Source organism: Spermophilus citellus (assembly GCF_964194105.1).
Source record: "Spermophilus citellus genome assembly, chromosome: 18".
Lineage (NCBI taxonomy): Eukaryota > Metazoa > Chordata > Mammalia > Rodentia > Sciuridae > Spermophilus > Spermophilus citellus.
This window is the reverse complement of record NC_138200.1, coordinates 32,260,080-32,277,946: the sequence shown is the minus strand read 5'-3', so window position 1 is coordinate 32,277,946 and position 17,867 is coordinate 32,260,080.

Genomic DNA, 17,867 nt, shown 5'->3' with positions numbered 1-17,867 from the left:
TAGTTTTTTGGAAGCTAGGCAACCACTTTCAGAGGATAGTGGTCTATTCTCAGGCTGTGCTTAGGGTTATTTGAAAAGGAAAAAAAAACTGTATAGTTAGAACGTAGAACTACTTTATTGTGTCAATTTTCAAGGAGCTAGCACAAACCCTGTTGGATTTAGAGTTCCAAATTCATCTATCAATATAGGAGAAAGCAGAGTGAAACCTAAAAATTCAAACTGTTACTGCAAACGAATGCTTCAAGGTATAAGAACAAATTTGGTGAGTCAAGTGGGAATGGAGTACTGATCGTTTCCTCCAAGTATAATCAAGATTGGGTGAAATAACATCTGCTGACATTTCAGGAAAATCCTAATTTTTTGGAAGCTAGGCAACCACTTTCAGACGAATTTGGTTTTCATAAGTCTCTGCTTAGGGCTACTTGAATAGGAAACAAACAGTTCAGACAGTACTTAGAACTGCTTTATTTTGTCAAGTTTCAAGGAGCTAGCACAAACCGTGTTGGATTTAGAGTTCCAAATTCCTCTATCAATATAGGAGAAAACAGAGTGAAACCTAAAAACTCAAACTGTTACTGCAGAGGAATGCTTCAAGCTATAAGAATGAAATTTGGTGAATCAAGTGGGAATGGTGTACTGATCATTACCTCCAAGTATCATCAAGATTGGGTGAAATAACATTTGCTGAGATTTCAGGAAACTCGTAGTGTTTTGGAAGCTAGGCAACCCCTTTCAGACGAAATTGGTTTTTCTCAGGCTGTGCTTAGGGTTACTTGAATAGGAAAAACTGTAAAGTTAGAACTTAGAACTACATTATTGTGTCAAGTTTCAAGGAGCTAGCACAAATCGTGTTGGATTTAGAGTTCCAAATTCATCTATCCATATAGGAGAAAACAGAGTGAAACCTAAAAATTCAAACTGTTACTGCAGAGGAATGCTTCAAGCTATAAGAACGAAATTTGGTGAGTCAAGTGGGAATGGTGTACTGATCATTACCTCCAAGTATCATCAAGATTGGGTGAAATAACATTTGCTGAGATTTCATGAAACTCTTAGTTTTTTGGAAGCTAGGCAACCCCATTCAGACGAATTTGGTTTTCCTCAGTCTCTGCTTAGGGCTACTGGAATAGAAACAAACAGTACAGACAGAACTTAGAACTGCTTTATTGTGTCAAGTTTCAAGGAGCTAGCACAAACCGTGTTGGATTTAAGTTCCAAATTCCTCTATCAATATAGGAGAAAACAGAGTGAAACCTAAAAATTCAAACTGTTCCTGCAGAGGAATGCTTCAAGCTATAAGAATGAAATTTGGTGAGTCAAGTGGGAATGGTGTACTGATCATTACCTCCAAGTATCATCAAGATTGGGTGAAATAACATTTGCTGAGATTTCAGGAAACTCTTAGTGTTTTGGAAGCTAGGCCACCCCTTTGAGACGAAAGTGGTTTTTCTCAGGCTGTGCTTAGGGTTACTTGAATAGGAAACAAATTGTAATGTTAGAACTTAGAACTACTTTATTGTGTCAAGTTTCAAGAAGCTAGCACAAACCGTGTTTTATTTAGAGTTCCAAATTCATCTATCAATATAGGAGAAAACAGAGTGAAACCTAAAAATTCAAACTGTTACTGCAGAGGAATGCTTCAAGCTATAAGAAGGAAATTGGGTGAGTCAAGTGGGAATGGTGTACTGATCATGACCTCCAAGTATCATCAAGATTGGGTGAAATAACATTTGCTGAGATTTCAGGAAACTCGTAGTTTTTTGGAAGCTAGGCAACCCCTTTTAGACGAATTTGGTTTTCATCAGTCTCTGCTTAGGGCTACTTGAACAGGAAACAAACAATACAGACAGAACTTAGAACTGCTTTATTGTGTCAAGTTTCAAGGAGCTAGCACAAACCGTGTTGGATTTAGAGTTCCAAATTCCTTTTATCAATATAGGAGAAAACAGAGTGAAACCTAATAATTCAAACTGTTACTGCAGAGGAATGCTTCAAGCTATAAGAACGAAATTTGGTGAATCAAGTGGGAATGGTGTACTGATCATTACCTCCAAGTATCATCAAGATTGTGTGAAATAACATTTGCTGAGATTTCAGGAAACTCGTAGTTTTTTGGAAGCTAGGAAACCCCTTTCAGACGAATTTGGTTTTCATCAGTCTCTGCTTAGGGCTACTTGAATAGGAAACAAACAGTGCAGACAGAACTTAGAACGGCTTTATTTTTTCAAGTTTCAAGGAGCTAGCACAAACCGTGTTGGATTTAGAGTTCCAAATTCATCTATCAATATAGGAGAAAACAGAGTGAAACCTAAAAATTCAAACTGTTACTGCAGAGGAATGCTTCAAGCTATAAGAACGAAATATGATTAGTCAAGTGGGAATGGTGTACTGATCATTACCTCCAAGTATCATCAAGATTGGGTGAAATAACATTTGCTGAGATTTCAGGAAACTCGAAGTGTTTTGGAAGCTAGGCAACCCCTTTCAGACGAAAGTGGTTTTTCTCAGGCTGTGCTTTGGGTTACTTGAATAGGAAACAAACTGTAAAGTTAGAACTTAGAACTACTTTATTGTGTCAAGTTTCAAGGAGCTAGAACAAACCCTGTTGGATTTAGAGTTCCAAATTCCTCTATCAATATAGGAGAAAACAGAGTGAAACCTAAAAATTCAAACTGTTACTGCAGATGAATGCTTCAAGCTATAAGAACGAAATCTGGTGAGTCAAGTGGGAATGGTTTACTGATCATTACCTCCTAGTATCATCAAGATTGGGTGAAATAACATTTGCTGAGATTTCAGGAAACTCATAGTTTTTTGGAAGCTAGGCAACCCCATTCAGAGGAATTTGGTTTTCATCAGTCTCTGCTTAGGGCTACTTGAATAGGAAACAAACAGTACAGACAGAACTTAGAACTGCTTTATTTTGTCAAGTTTCAAGGAGCTAGCACAAACCGTGTTGGATTAAGAGTTCCAAATTCCTCTCTCTATATAGGAGAAAACAGAGTGAAACCTAAAAATTCATACTGTTACTGCAGAGGAATGCTTCAAGCTATAAGAATGAAATTTTGTGAATCAAGTGGGAATGGTGTACTGATCATTACCTCCAAGTATCATCAAGATTGGGTGAAATAACATTTGCTGAGATTTCAGGAAACTCGTAGTGTTTTGGAAGCTAGGCAACCTCTTTCAGAGTTAAGTGGTTTTCATCAGTCTCTGCTTAGGGCTACTTGAATAGGAAACAAACAGTACAGACAGAACTTAGAACTGCTTTATTTTGTCAAGTTTCAAGGAGCTAGCACAAACTGTGTTGGATTTAGAGTTCCAAATTCCTCTATCAATATAGGAGAAAACAGAGTGAAACCTAAAAATTCAAACTGTTACTGCAGAGGAATGCTTCAAGCTATAAGAACGAAATCTGGTGAGTCAAGTGGGAATGGTGTACTGATCATTACCTCCAAGTATCATCAAGATTGGGTGAAATAACATTTGCTGAATTTTCAGGAAACTCCTAGTTTTTTGGAAGCTAGGCAACCCCTTTCAGACGAATTTGGTTTTCATCTCTCTCTGCTTAGGGCTACTTGAATAGGAAACAAACAGTACAGACAGAACTTAGAACTGCTTTATTTTTTCAAGTTTCAAGGAGCTAGCACAAACCGTGTTGGATTTAGAGTTCCAAATTCCTCTCCCTATATAGGAGAAAACAGAGTGAAACCTAAAAATTCATACTGTTACTGCAGAGGAATGCTTCAAGCTATAAGAATGAAATTTGGTGAATCAAGTGGGAATGGTGTACTGATCACTACCTCCAAGTATCATCAAGATTGGGTGAAATAACATTTGCTGAGATTTCAGGAAACTTGTAGTTTTTTGGAAGCTAGGCAACCCCTTTCAGACGAATTTCGTTTTCAACAGTCTCTGCTTAGGGCTACTTGAATAGGAAACAAAAAGTACAGACAGAACTTAGAACTGCTTTATTTTGTCAAGTTTCAAGGAGCTAGCACAAACCGTGTTGGATTTAGAGTTCCAAATTCATCTATCAATATAGGAGAAAACAGAGTGAAACCTAAAAATTCAAACTGTTACTGCAGAGGAATGCTTCAAGCTATAAGAACGAAATATGGTGAGACAAGTGGGAATGGAGTACTGATCATTACCTCCAAGTATCATCAAGATTGGGTGAAATAACATTTGCTGAGATTGCAGGAAACTCGTAGTGCTTTGGAAGCTAGGCAACCTCTTTCAGACGAATTTGGTTTTCATCAGTCTCTGCTTAGGGCTACTTGAATAGGAAACAAACAGTACAGACAGAACGTAGAACTGCTTTATTTTGTCAAGTTTCAAGGAGCTAACACAAACTGTGTTGGATTTAGAGTTCCAAATTCCTCTCTCTATATAGGAGAAAACAGAGTGAAACCTAAAAATTCAAACTGTTACTGCAGAGGAATGCTTCAAGCTATAAGAATTAAATTTGGTGAATCAAGTGGGAATGGTGTACTGATCACTACCTCCAAGTATCATCAAGATTGGGTGAAATAACATTTGCTGAGATTTCAGGAAACTTGTAGTTTTTTGGAAGCTAGGCAACCCCTTTCAGACGAATTTCTTTTTCAACAGTCTCTGCTTAGGGCTACTTGAATAGGAAACAAAAAGTACAGACAGAACTTAGAACTGCTTTATTTTGTCAAGTTTCAAGGAGCTAGCACAAACCGTGTTGGATTTAGAGTTCCAAATTCATCTATCAATATAGGAGAAAACAGAGTGAAACCTAAAAATTCAAACTGTTACTGCAGAGGAATGCTTCAAGCTATAAGAACGAAATATGGTGAGTCAAGTGGGAATGGTGTACTGATCATTACCTCCAATTATCATCAAGATGGGGTGAAATAACATTTGCTGAGATTTCAGGAAACTCGTAGTGTTTTGGAATCTAGGGAACCACTTTCAGACGAATTTGGTTTTCATCAGTCTCTGCTTAGGGCTACTTGAATAGGAAACAAACAGTACAGACAGAACTTAGAACTGCTTTATTTTGTCAAGTTTCAAGGAGCTAGCACAAACCGTGTTGGATTTAGAGTTCCAAATTCCTCTATCAATATAGGAGAAAACAGAGTGAAACCTAAAAATTCAAACTGTTACTGCAGAGGAATGCTTCAAGCTATAAGAACAAAATTTGGTGAGTCAAGTGGGAATGGTGTACGGATCTTTACCTCCAAGTATCATCAAGATTGGGTGAAATAACATTTGCTGAGATTTCAGGAAACTCGTAGTATTTTGGAAGCTAGGCAACCCCTTTCAGACGAAAGTGGTTTTCATCAGTCTCTGCTTAGGGCTACTTGAATAGGAAACAAAAAGTACAGACAGAACTTAGAACTGCTTTATTTTGTCAAGTTTCAAGGAGCTAGCACAAACCGTGTTGGATTTAGAGTTCCAAATTCATCTATCAATATAGGAGAAAACAGAGTGAAACCTAAAAATTCAAACTGTTACTGCAGAGGAATGCTTCAAGCTGTAAGAACAAAATTTGGTGAGTCAAGTGGGAATGGAGTACTGATCATTACCTCCAAGTATCATCAAGATTGGGTGAAATAACATTTGCTGAGATTTCAGGAAACTCGTAGTTTTTTGGAAGCAAGGCAACCCCTTTCAGACGAAAGTGGTTTTTCTCAGGCTGTGCTTAGGGTTACTTGAATAGGAAACAAACTGTATAGTTAGAACTGAGAACTACTTTATTGTGTCACCTTTCAAGGTGCTAGCACAAACCGTGTTGGATTTAGAGTTCCAAATTCAGCTATCACTATAGGAGTAAAAAGAGTGAAACCTAAAAATTCAAACTGTTACTGCAGAGGAATGCTTCAAGCTATAAGAACAAAATTTGGTGAGTCAAGTGGGAATGGTGTATTGATCATTACCTCCAAGTATCATCAAGATTGGGTGAAATAACATTTGCTGAGATTTCAGGAAACTCCTCGTTTTTTCGAAGCTGGGCAACCCCTTTTAGTCGAATTTGGTTTTCATCAGTCTCTGCTTAGGGCTACTTGTATAGGAAACAAACAGTACAGACAGAACTTAGAACTGCTTTATTTTGTCAAGTTTCAAGGAGCTATCACAAACCGTGTTGGATTTAGAGTTCCAAATTCATCTGTCAATATAGGAGAAAACCTAAAAATTCAAACTGTTACTGCAGAGGAATGCTTCAAGCTATAAGAACGAAATTCGGTGAGTCAAGTGGGAAAGGTGTACTGATCATTACCTCCAAGTATCATCAACATTGGGTGAGATAACATTTGCTGAGATTTCAGGAAACTCGTAGTATTTTGGAAGCTGGGCAACCCCTTTCATACGAATTTGGTTTTCATCAGTCTCTGCTTAGGGCTACTTGAATAGGAAACAAACAGTACAGACAGAACTTAGAACTCCTTTATTTTGTCAAGTTTCAAGGAGCTATCACAAACCGTGTTGGATTTAGAGTTCCAAATTCATCTGTCAATATAGGAGAAAACAGAGTGAAACCTAAAAATTCAAACTGTTACTGCAGAGGAATGCTTCAAGCTATAAGAACGAAATCTGGTGAGTCAAATGGGAATGGTGTACTGATCATTACCTCCAAGTATCATCAAGATTCTGTGAAATAACATTTGCTGAGATTTCAGGATACTCAGTTTTTTGGAAGCTAGGCAACCCCTTTCAGACAAAAGTGGTTTTCATCAGTCTCTGCTTAGGGCTATTGAATAGGAAACAAACAGTACAGACAGAACTTAGAACTGCTTTTTTTTGCCAAGTTTCAAGGAGCTAGCACAAACCGTGTTGGATTTAGAGTTCCAAATTCATCTATCAATATAGGAGAAAACAGAGTGAAACCTAAAAATTCAAACTGTTACTGCAGAGGAATGCTTTAAGCTATAAGAACGAAAGTTGGTGAATCAAGTGGGAATGGTGTACTGATCATTACCTCCAAGTATCATCAAGATTGGGTGAAATAATATTTGCTGAGATTTCTGGAAACTCATCGTTTTTTGGAAGCTAGGCAACCCCTTTCAGACGAAAGTGGTTTTTCTCAGGCTGTGCTTAGGGTTACTTGAATAGGAAACAAACTGTATAGTTAGAACTTAGAGCTGCTTTATTATGTCAAGTTTCAAGGAGCTAGCACAAACTGTGTTGGATTTAGAGTTCCATATTCATATATCAATATAGGAGAAAACAGAGTGAAACCTAAAAATTCAAACTGTTACTGCAGAGGAATGCTTCAAGCTATAAGAACGAAATTTGGTGAGTCAAGTGGGAATGGTGTACTGATCATTACCTCCAAGTATCATCAAGATTGGGTGAAATAATATTTGCTGAGATTTCTGGAAACTCATCGTTTTTTGGAAGCTAGGCAACCCCTTTCAGACGAAAGTGGTTTTTCTCAGGCTGTGCTTAGGGTTACTTGAATAGGAAACAAACTGTATAGTTAGAACTTAGAACTACTTTATTGTGTCAAGTTTCAAGGAGCTAGCACAAACCATGTTGGATTTAGAGTTCCAAATTCATCTATCACTATAAGAGAAAAAAGAGTGAAACCTAAAAATTCAAACTGTTACTGCAGAGGAATGCTTCAAGCTATAAGAACGAAATTTGGTGAGTCAAGTGGGAATGGTGTACTGATCATTACCTCCAAGTATCATCAAGATTGGGTGAAATAAAATTTGCTGAGATTTCAGAAAACTCGTAGTTTTTTGGAAGCTAGGCAACCCCTTCAGACGAAAGTGGTTTTCATCAGTCTCTGCTTAGGGCTACTTGAATAGGATACAAACAGTACAGACAGAACTTAGAACTGCTTTATTGTGTCAAGTTTCAAGGAGCTAGCATATACCGTGTTGGATTTAGAGTTCCAAATTCATCTATCAATATAGGAGAAAACAGAGTGAAACCTAAAAATTCAAACTGTTACTGCAGAGGAATGCTTCAAGCTATAAGAACGAAATATGGTGAGTCAAGTGGGATTGGTGTACTAATCATTACCTCCAAGTATCATCAAGATTGGGTGAAATAACATTTGCTGAGATTTCAGGAAACTCGTAGTTTTTTGGAAGCTAGGCAACCCCTTTCAGATGAATTTGGTTTTCATCAGTCTCTTTTGGGCTACTTGAATAGGAAACAAACAGTACAGAGAGAACTTAGAACTGCTTTTTTTTGTCAAGTTTCAAGGAGCTAGCACAAACCGTGTTGGATTTAGAGTTCCAAATTCATCTATCAATATAGGAGAAAACAGAGTGAAACCTAAAAATTCAAACTGTTACTGCAGAGGAATCCTTCAAGCTACAAGAACGAAATTTGGTGAGTCAAGTCGGAAAGGTGTACTGATCATTTCCTCCAAGTATCATCAAGATTGGGTGAAATAACTATTGCTGAGATTTCAGGAAACTCGTAGATTTTTGGAAGCTAGGCAAAACCTTTCAGAAGAAAGTGGTTTTTCTCAGGCTGTGCTTAGGGTTACTTGAATAGGAAACAAACTGTATAGTTAGAACTTAGAGCTGCTTTATTATGTCAAGTTTCAAGGAGCTAGCACAAACCGTGTTGGATTTAGAGTTCCATATTCATATATCAATATAGGAGAAAACAGAGTGAAACCTAAAAATTCAAACTGTTACTGCAGAGGAATGCTTCAAGCTATAAGAACGAAATTTGGTGAGTCAAGTGGGAATGGTGTACTGATCATTACCTCCAAGTATCATCAAGATTGGGTGAAATAACATTTGCTGAGATTTCAGGAAACTCGTAGTTTTTTGGAAGCTAGGCAACCCCTTTCAGAGGAAAGTTGTTTATCTCAGGCTGTGCTTAGGGTTACTTGAATAGGAAACAAACTGTATAGTTAGAACTTAGAACTACTTTATTGTGTCAAGTTTCAAGGAGCTAGCACAAACCGTGTTGGATTTTGAGTTCCAAATTCATCTATCAATATAGGAGAAAACAGAGTGAAAACCTAAAAATTCAAACTGTTACTGCAGAGGAATGCTTCAAGCTATAAGAACGAAATTTGGTGAGTCAAGTGGGAATGGTGTACTGATCATTACCCCCAAGTAACATCAAGATTGGGTGAAATAACATTTGCTGAGATTTCAGGAAACTTGTAGTTTTTTGGAAGCTAACCAACCCCTTTCAGACGAATTAGGTTTTCATCAGTCTCTGCTTAGGGCTACTTGAATAGGATACAAACAGTACAGACAGAACTTAGAACTGCTTTATTGTGTCAAGTTTCAAGGAGCTAGCCCAAACCTTGTTGGATTTAGAGTTCCAACTTCATCTATAAATATAGGAGAAAACAGAGTGAAACCTAAAAATTCAAACTGTTACTGCAGAGGAATGCTTCAAGCTATAAGAACGAAATTTGGTGAGTCAAGTGGGAATGGTGTACTGATCATTACCTCCAAGTATCATCAAGATTGGGTGAAATAACATTTGCTGAGATTTCAGGAAACTCGTAGTTTTTTTGGAAGCTAGGCAACCCCTTTCAGACGAAAGTGGTTTTTCTCAGGCTGTGCTTAGGGTTACTTGAATAGGAAACAAACTGTATAATTAGAACTTAGAAATAATTTATTGTGTCAAGTTTCAAGGAGCTAGCACAAACCGTGTTGGATTTAGAGTTCCAAATTCATCTATCAATATAGGAGAAAACAGAGTGAAACCTAAAAATTCAAACTGTTACTGCAGAGGAATGCTTCAAGCTATAAGAACGAAATTTGGTGAGTCAAGTGGGAATGGTGTACTGATCATTACCTCCAAGTATCATCAAGATTGGGTGAAATAACATTTGCTGAGATTTCAGGAAACTCGAAGTTTTTTGGAAGCTAGGCAACCCCTTTCAGAGGAAAGTGGTTTATCTCAGGCTGTGCTTAGGGTTACTTGAATAGGAAACAAACTGTATAGTTAGAACTTAGAACTACTTTATTGTGTCAAGTTTCAAGGAGCTAGCACAAACCGTGTTGGATTTAGAGTTCCAAATTCATCTATCAATATAGGAGAAAACAGAGTGAAAACCTAAAAATTCAAACTGTTACTGCAGAGGAATGCTTCAAGCTATAAGAACGAAATTTGGTGAGTCAAGTGGGAATGGTGTACTGATCATTACCCCCAAGTAACATCAAGATTGGGTGAAATAACATTTGATGAGATTTCAGGAAACTTGTAGTTTTTTGGAAGCTAACCAACCCCTTTCAGACGAATTAGGTTTTCATCAGTCTCTGCTTAGGGCTACTTGAATAGGATACAAACAGTACAGACAGAACTTAGAACTCCTTTATTGTGTCAAGTTTCAAGGAGCTAGCCCAAACCTTGTTGGATTTAGAGTTCCAACTTCATCTATAAATATAGGAGAAAACAGAGTGAAACCTAAAAATTCAAACTGTTACTGCAGAGGAATGCTTCAAGCTATAAGAACGAAATTTGGTGAGTCAAGTGGGAATGGTGTACTGATAATTACCTCCAAGTATCATCAAGATTGGGTGAAATAACATTTGCTGAGATTTCAGGAAACTCGTAGTTTTTTGGAAGCTAGGCAACCCCTTTCAGACGAAAGTGGTTTTCATCAGTCTCTGCTTAGGGCTACTTGAATAGGAAACAAAGAGTACAGACAGAACTTAGAACTGCTTTATTTTGTCAAGTTTCAAGGAGCTAGCACAAACCGTGTTGGATTTAGAGTTCCATATTCATCTATCAATATAGGAGAAAACAGAGTGAAACCTAAAAATTCAAACTGTTACTGCAGAGGAATGTTTTAGCTATAAGAACGAAATTTGGTGAGTCAAGTGGGAATGGTGTACTGATCATTACCTCCAAGTATCATCAAGATTGGGTGAAATAACTTTTGCTGAGATTTCAGGAAACTCATAGTTTTTTGGAAGCTAGGCAACCCCTTTCAGAGGAATTTGGTATTCATCAGTCTCTGCTTAGGGCTACTTGAATAGGAAACAAACAGTACAGACAGAACTTAAAACTGCTTTATTTTGTCAAGTTTCAAGGAGGTAGCACAAACCGTGTTGGATTTAGAGTTCCAAATTCATCTATCAATATAGGAGAAAACAGAGTGAAACCTAAAAATTCAAACTGTTACTGCAGAGGAATCCTTCAAGCTACAAGAACGAAATTTGGTGAGTCAAGTCGGAAATGTGTACTGATCATTTCCTCCAAGTATCATCAAGATTGGGTGAAATAACTTTTGCTGAGATTTCAGGAAACTCGTAGATTTTTGGAAGCTAGGCAAAACCTTTCAGAAGAAAGTGGTTTTTCTCAGGCTGTGCTTAGGGTTACTTGAATAGGAAACAAACTGTATAGTTAGAACTTAGAGCTGCTTTATTATGTCAAGTTTCAAGGAGCTAGCACAAACCGTGTTGGATTTAGAGTTCCATATTCATATATCAATATAGGAGAAAACAGAGTGAAACCTAAAAATTCAAACTGTTACTGCAGAGGAATGCTTCAAGCTATAAGAACGAAATTTGGTGAGTCAAGTGGGAATGGTGTACTGATCATTACCTCCAAGTATCATCAAGATTGGGTGAAATAATATTTGCTGAGATTTCTGGAAACTCATCGTTTTTTGGAAGCTAGGCAACCCCTTTCAGACGAAAGTGGTTTTTCTCAGGCTGTGCTTAGGGTTACTTGAATAGGAAACAAACTGTATAGTTAGAACGTAGAAATACTTTATTGTGTCAAGTTTCAAGGAGCTAGCACAAACCATGTTGGATTTAGAGTTCCAAATTCATCTATCACTATAAGAGAAAAAAGAGTGAAACCTAAAAATTCAAACTGTTACTGCAGAGGAATGCTTCAAGCTATAAGAACGAAATTTGGTGAGTCAAGTGGGAATGGTGTACTGATCATTACCTCCAAGTATCATCAAGATTGGGTGAAATAAAATTTGCTGAGATTTCAGAAAACTCGTAGTTTTTTGGAAGCTAGGCAACCCCTTCAGACGAAAGTGGTTTTCATCAGTCTCTGCTTAGGGCTACTTGAATAGGATACAAACAGTACAGACAGAACTTAGAACTGCTTTATTGTGTCAAGTTTCAAGGAGCTAGCATAAACCGTGTTGGATTTAGAGTTCCAAATTCATCTATCAATATAGGAGAAAACAGAGTGAAACCTAAAAATTCAAACTGTTACTGCAGAGGAATGCTTCAAGCTATAAGAACGAAATATGGTGAGTCAAGTGGGATTGGTGTACTAATCATTACCTCCAAGTATCATCAAGATTGGGTGAAATAACATTTGCTGAGATTTCAGGAAACTCGTAGTTTTTTGGAAGCTAGGCAACCCCTTTCAGATGAATTTGGTTTTCATCAGTCTCTTTTGGGCTACTTGAATAGGAAACAAACAGTACAGAGAGAACTTAGAACTGCTTTTTTTTTGTCAAGTTTCAAGGAGCTAGCACAAACCGTGTTGGATTTAGAGTTCCAAATTCATCTATCAATATAGGAGAAAACAGAGTGAAACCTAAAAATTCAAACTGTTACTGCAGAGGAATCCTTCAAGCTACAAGAACGAAATTTGGTGAGTCAAGTCGGAAAGGTGTACTGATCATTTCCTCCAAGTATCATCAAGATTGGGTGAAATAACTATTGCTGAGATTTCAGGAAACTCGTAGATTTTTGGAAGCTAGGCAAAACCTTTCAGAAGAAAGTGGTTTTTCTCAGGCTGTGCTTAGGGTTACTTGAATAGGAAACAAACTGTATAGTTAGAACTTAGAGCTGCTTTATTATGTCAAGTTTCAAGGAGCTAGCACAAACCGTGTTGGATTTAGAGTTCCATATTCATATATCAATATAGGAGAAAACAGAGTGAAACCTAAAAATTCAAACTGTTACTGCAGAGGAATGCTTCAAGCTATAAGAACGAAATTTGGTGAGTCAAGTGGGAATGGTGTACTGATCATTACCTCCAAGTATCATCAAGATTGGGTGAAATAACATTTGCTGAGATTTCAGGAAACTCGTAGTTTTTTGGAAGCTAGGCAACCCCTTTCAGAGGAAAGTTGTTTATCTCAGGCTGTGCTTAGGGTTACTTGAATAGGAAACAAACTGTATAGTTAGAACTTAGAACTACTTTATTGTGTCAAGTTTCAAGGAGCTAGCACAAACCGTGTTGGATTTAGAGTTCCAAATTCATCTATCAATATAGGAGAAAACAGAGTGAAAACCTAAAAATTCAAACTGTTACTGCAGAGGAATGCTTCAAGCTATAAGAACGAAATTTGGTGAGTCAAGTGGGAATGGTGTACTGATCATTACCCCCAAGTAACATCAAGATTGGGTGAAATAACATTTGATGAGATTTCAGGAAACTTGTAGTTTTTTGGAAGCTAACCAACCCCTTTCAGACGAATTAGGTTTTCATCAGTCTCTGCTTAGGGCTACTTGAATAGGATACAAACAGTACAGACAGAACTTAGAACTCCTTTATTGTGTCAAGTTTCAAGGAGCTAGCCCAAACCTTGTTGGATTTAGAGTTCCAACTTCATCTATAAATATAGGAGAAAACAGAGTGAAACCTAAAAATTCAAACTGTTACTGCAGAGGAATGCTTCAAGCTATAAGAACGAAATTTGGTGAGTCAAGTGGGAATGGTGTACTGATAATTACCTCCAAGTATCATCAAGATTGGGTGAAATAACATTTGCTGAGATTTCAGGAAACTCGTAGTTTTTTTGGAAGCTAGGCAACCCCTTTCAGAGGAAAGTGGTTTTTCTCAGGCTGTGCTTAGGGTTACTTGAATAGGAAACAAACTGTATAGTTAGAACTTAGAAATACTTTATTGTGTCAAGTTTCAAGGAGCTAGCACAAACCGTGTTGGATTTAGAGTTCCAAATTCATCTATCAATATAGGAGAAAACAGAGTGAAACCTAAAAATTCAAACTGTTACTGCAGAGGAATCCTTCAAGCTACAAGAACGAAATTTGGTGAGTCAAGTCGGAAAGGTGTACTGATCATTTCCTCCAAGTATCATCAAGATTGGGTGAAATAACATTTGCTGAGATTTCAGGAAACTCGTAGTTTTTTGGAAGCTAGGCAACCCCTTTCAGACTAAAGTGGTTTTTCTCAGGCTGTCCTTAGGGTTACTTGAATAGGAAACAAACTGTATAGTTAGAACTTAGAACTACTTTATTGTGTCAAGTTTCAAGGAGCTAGCACAAACCGTGTTGGATTTAGAGTTCCAAATTCATCTATCAATATAGGAGAAAACAGAGTGAAACCTAAAAATTCAAACTGTTACTGCAGAGGAATGCTTCAAGCTATAAGAACGAAATTTGGTGAGTCAAGTGGGAATGGTGTACTGATCATTACCTCCAAGTATTATCAAGATTGGGTGAAATAACATTTGCTGAGATTTCAGGAAACTCGTAGTTTTTTGGAAGCTAGGCAACCCCTTTCAGACGAAAGTGGTTTTCATCAGTCTCTGCTTAGGGCTACTTGAATAGGAAACAAAGAGTACAGACAGAACTTAGAACTGCTTTATTTTGTCAAGTTTCAAGGAGCTAGCACAAACCGTGTTGGATTTAGAGTTCCATATTCATCTATCAATATAGGAGAAAACAGAGTGAAACCTAAAAATTCAAACTGTTACTGCAGAGGAATGTTTTAGCTATAAGAACGAAATTTGGTGAGTCAAGTGGGAATGGTGTACTGATCATTACCTCCAAGTATCATCAAGATTGGGTGAAATAACTTTTGCTGAGATTTCAGGAAACTCATAGTTTTTTGGAAGCTAGGCAACCCCTTTCAGAGGAATTTGGTATTCATCAGTCTCTGCTTAGGGCTACTTGAATAGGAAACAAACAGTACAGACAGAACTTAAAACTGCTTTATTTTGTCAAGTTTCAAGGAGGTAGCACAAACCGTGTTGGATTTAGAGTTCCAAATTCATCTATCGATATAGGAGAAAACAGAGTGAAACCTAAAAATTCAAACTGTTACTGCAGAGGAATCCTTCAAGCTACAAGAACGAAATTTGGTGAGTCAAGTCGGAAATGTGTACTGATCATTTCCTCCAAGTATCATCAAGATTGGGTGAAATAACTTTTGCTGAGATTTCAGGAAACTCGTAGATTTTTGGAAGCTAGGCAAAACCTTTCAGAAGAAAGTGGTTTTTCTCAGGCTGTGCTTAGGGTTACTTGAATAGGAAACAAACTGTATAGTTAGAACTTAGAGCTGCTTTATTATGTCAAGTTTCAAGGAGCTAGCACAAACCGTGTTGGATTTAGAGTTCCATATTCATATATCAATATAGGAGAAAACAGAGTGAAACCTAAAAATTCAAACTGTTACTGCAGAGGAATGCTTCAAGCTATAAGAACGAAATTTGGTGAGTCAAGTGGGAATGGTGTACTGATCATTACCTCCAAGTATCATCAAGATTGGGTGAAATAATATTTGCTGAGATTTCTGGAAACTCATCGTTTTTTGGAAGCTAGGCAACCCCTTTCAGACGAAAGTGGTTTTTCTCAGGCTGTGCTTAGGGTTACTTGAATAGGAAACAAACTGTATAGTTAGAACGTAGAAATACTTTATTGTGTCAAGTTTCAAGGAGCTAGCACAAACCATGTTGGATTTAGAGTTCCAAATTCATCTATCACTATAAGAGAAAAAAGAGTGAAACCTAAAAATTCAAACTGTTACTGCAGAGGAATGCTTCAAGCTATAAGAACGAAATTTGGTGAGTCAAGTGGGAATGGTGTACTGATCATTACCTCCAAGTATCATCAAGATTGGGTGAAATAAAATTTGCTGAGATTTCAGAAAACTCGTAGTTTTTTGGAAGCTAGGCAACCCCTTCAGACGAAAGTGGTTTTCATCAGTCTCTGCTTAGGGCTACTTGAATAGGATACAAACAGTACAGACAGAACTTAGAACTGCTTTATTGTGTCAAGTTTCAAGGAGCTAGCATAAACCGTGTTGGATTTAGAGTTCCAAATTCATCTATCAATATAGGAGAAAACAGAGTGAAACCTAAAAATTCAAACTGTTACTGCAGAGGAATGCTTCAAGCTATAAGAACGAAATATGGTGAGTCAAGTGGGATTGGTGTACTAATCATTACCTCCAAGTATCATCAAGATTGGGTGAAATAACATTTGCTGAGATTTCAGGAAACTCGTAGTTTTTTGGAAGCTAGGCAACCCCTTTCAGATGAATTTGGTTTTCATCAGTCTCTTTTGGGCTACTTGAATAGGAAACAAACAGTACAGAGAGAACTTAGAACTGCTTTTTTTTTGTCAAGTTTCAAGGAGCTAGCACAAACCGTGTTGGATTTAGAGTTCCAAATTCATCTATCAATATAGGAGAAAACAGAGTGAAACCTAAAAATTCAAACTGTTACTGCAGAGGAATCCTTCAAGCTACAAGAACGAAATTTGGTGAGTCAAGTCGGAAAGGTGTACTGATCATTTCCTCCAAGTATCATCAAGATTGGGTGAAATAACTATTGCTGAGATTTCAGGAAACTCGTAGATTTTTGGAAGCTAGGCAAAACCTTTCAGAAGAAAGTGGTTTTTCTCAGGCTGTGCTTAGGGTTACTTGAATAGGAAACAAACTGTATAGTTAGAACTTAGAGCTGCTTTATTATGTCAAGTTTCAAGGAGCTAGCACAAACCGTGTTGGATTTAGAGTTCCATATTCATATATCAATATAGGAGAAAACAGAGTGAAACCTAAAAATTCAAACTGTTACTGCAGAGGAATGCTTCAAGCTATAAGAACGAAATTTGGTGAGTCAAGTGGGAATGGTGTACTGATCATTACCTCCAAGTATCATCAAGATTGGGTGAAATAACATTTGCTGAGATTTCAGGAAACTCGTAGTTTTTTGGAAGCTAGGCAACCCCTTTCAGAGGAAAGTTGTTTATCTCAGGCTGTGCTTAGGGTTACTTGAATAGGAAACAAACTGTATAGTTAGAACTTAGAACTACTTTATTGTGTCAAGTTTCAAGGAGCTAGCACAAACCGTGTTGGATTTAGAGTTCCAAATTCATCTATCAATATAGGAGAAAACAGAGTGAAAACCTAAAAATTCAAACTGTTACTGCAGAGGAATGCTTCAAGCTATAAGAACGAAATTTGGTGAGTCAAGTGGGAATGGTGTACTGATCATTACCCCCAAGTAACATCAAGATTGGGTGAAATAACATTTGCTGAGATTTCAGGAAACTTGTAGTTTTTTGGAAGCTAACCAACCCCTTTCAGACGAATTAGGTTTTCATCAGTCTCTGCTTAGGGCTACTTGAATAGGATACAAACAGTACAGACAGAACTTAGAACTGCTTTATTGTGTCAAGTTTCAAGGAGCTAGCCCAAACCTTGTTGGATTTAGAGTTCCAACTTCATCTATAAATATAGGAGAAAACAGAGTGAAACCTAAAAATTCAAACTGTTACTGCAGAGGAATGCTTCAAGCTATAAGAACGAAATTTGGTGAGTCAAGTGGGAATGGTGTACTGATCATTACCTCCAAGTATCATCAAGATTGGGTGAAATAACATTTGCTGAGATTTCAGGAAACTCGTAGTTTTTTTGGAAGCTAGGCAACCCCTTTCAGACGAAAGTGGTTTTTCTCAGGCTGTGCTTAGGGTTACTTGAATAGGAAACAAACTGTATAATTAGAACTTAGAAATACTTTATTGTGTCAAGTTTCAAGGAGCTAGCACAAACCGTGTTGGATTTAGAGTTCCAAATTCATCTATCAATATAGGAGAAAACAGAGTGAAACCTAAAAATTCAAACTGTTACTGCAGAGGAATGCTTCAAGCTATAAGAACGAAATTTGGTGAGTCAAGTGGGAATGGTGTACTGATCATTACCTCCAAGTATCATCAAGATTGGGTGAAATAACATTTGCT